Here is a 2,553-nt window from a genome sequence, read left to right as displayed (position 1 = left end):
TTATTATTTTCTCCTATTCTGAAGGCTGCCTTTTCACCTTGCTAATAGTTTCCTTTGTTGTGCAGAAGCTTTTAAGTTTAATTAGGTCCCATTTGTTTATTTTTGCTTTTATTTCCAATATTCTGGGAGGTGGGTCATAGAGGATCCTGCTGTGATGTATGTCGGAGAGTGTTTTGCCTATGTTCTCCTCTAGGAGTTTTATAGTTTCTGGTCTTATGTTTAGATCTTTAATCCATTTTGAGTTTATTTTTCTGTATGGTGTTAGAAAGTGTTCTAGTTTCATTCTTTTACAAGTGGTTGACCAGTTTTCCCAGCACCACTTGTTAAAGAGACTGTCTTTTCTCCATTGTATATTCTTGCCTCCTTTGTCAAAGATAAGGTGTCCATATGTGCATGGATTTATCTCTGGGCTTTCTATTTTGTTCAATTGGAAAAGAAGAACTAAAAGTCTCACTGTTTGCAGATGACATGATCCTCTACATAGAAAACCCTAAAGACTCCACCAAAAAATTACTAGAACTAATCAATGATTATAGTAAAGTTGCAGGATATAAAATCAACACACAGAAATCCCTTGCATTCCTATACACTAATAATGAGAAAACTGAAAGAGAAATTAAGGAAACAATTCCATTCACCATTGCAACGGAAAGAATAAAATACTTAGGAATATATCTACCTACAGAAACCAAAGACCTATATATAGAAAACTATAATACACTGGTGAAAGAAATCGAAGAGGACACTAATAGATGGACAAATATACCATGTTCATGGATTGGAAGAATCAATATAGTGAAAATGAGTAAACTACCCAAAGCAATTTATAGATTCAATGCAACCCCTATCAAGCTACCAACGGTGTTCTTCACAGAGCTAGAACAAATAATTTCACAATTTGTATGGAAATACAAAAAACCTCGAATAGCCAAAGCTGTCTTGAGAAAGAAGAATGGAACTGGAGGAATCAACCTATCTGACTTCAGGCTCTATTACAAAGTCACTTTTCACTTTGATGCATTGGAGAAGGAAATGGCAACTCACTCCAGTGTTCTTGCCTGGAGGATCCCAGGGACGGGGGAGCCTGATGGGCTGCCATCTATGGGGTCGCACAGAGTCAGACACGACTGAAGCAACTTAGCAGCAGCAGTTTGAACATTTTTGGCATTGCCCTTCTTTGGGATCGGAATGCAAACTGACCTTTTCCAATCCTGTGGACACTGTTGAGTTTTCCAAATTTACTGGCATATTGAGTGCAGTACTTTGACAGCATCATATTTTAGGATTGAATCAGATATAGTGCGCTTAGTTGCTCAGTTGTGTCTGACTCTTTCTGACCCCATAGACTGTAGCCCACCAGCTTCCTCTGTCCATGGGGATTCTTCAGGCAAGAATAGTGGAGTGGGTTGCCATGTCCTTCTTCAGGGGATCTTCCCAGCCCAGAGATTAAACCCTGGCCTCCCACACTGCAGGCGGATTCTTTACTGTCGGAGCCACCAGGAAAGCCCTGAATCAGATGCATATGTGTTAACTGGAGCCACTAAATTAATGTTAATAAAGGAAATTGTTCTCTAAGGCAGTGCACCAAGTGTTTACTCAGGATTCTGAAAGCTCTTGTCACTCAGATGGGATTTGCCCTTTCACTCTCGTCAAGGTTGGCTGCTGAATTTCCCCCAAATACCTCAATACCCAAGCCATTATACAACATCACTGCCTCAGTTTTACTACAGGGTGTGGATTATCATGTGTCATGTCTCTAGCCTATGTTAAGAAATATTCAAAAACCTTACAATGTTTTTCAGTTCCTTGAAGGAATTGGCTGGAGACAGTGCTTTCTTCATCACACAATGTGACTGTTTTATGAGAATTAGGAAGATCAATGTCCTTTTGAACAAGATCTTCCTGCTTGTAACAAGCAATTGTTTGTTTTAATGTACTGGATACTGTCAATCTTGTGATTGCTCATTATAGATTGGTTATGTAACTTTTCCGTTCCCCTCTTCCCTTTTGACAGAGCCTGATTATATCTGGAAGCAGTGAGATGCCCAGCAAAGATACCATATTTTCCACATCCTTTTCAATCATGGACAGTCATGGACAATATGTTAAGGTATTGGGTGGGAATATTGAAATGCTCTGTAGCAGCCTTTTCTCTTTCTATCTGGAATTTGCATAAGATGATGAGACTCTTGGAGCTGACATATCTTGGAAAACTATACGTTACACATGCAGGAACAGAGAGGTAGAATGAATCCTGAGACATTGTTCATGTTCTTCTTTTATGAGGGAGATAAATTAGGCCTTCATTTCAGTTCAGTTCAGTCACTCAGTCGTGTCCGACTCTTTTCGACCCCATAAATCGCAGCACACCAGGCCTCCCTGTCTATCACCAACTTCCGGAATTCACCCAGACTCACATCCATCGAGTCAGTGATGCCATCTCATCCTCTGTCGTCCCCTTCTCCTCCTGCCCCCAATCCCTCCCAGCATCAGAGTCTTTTCCAATGAGTCAACTCTTCGCATGAGGTGGCCAAAGTACCGGAGCTTCAGCTT

Source organism: Bison bison, unplaced genomic scaffold, assembly GCF_000754665.1.
Source record: "Bison bison bison isolate TAMUID 2011002044 unplaced genomic scaffold, Bison_UMD1.0 scf7180017864386, whole genome shotgun sequence".
NCBI lineage: Eukaryota > Metazoa > Chordata > Mammalia > Artiodactyla > Bovidae > Bison > Bison bison.
Note: the sequence above shows the minus strand (reverse complement) of the source record.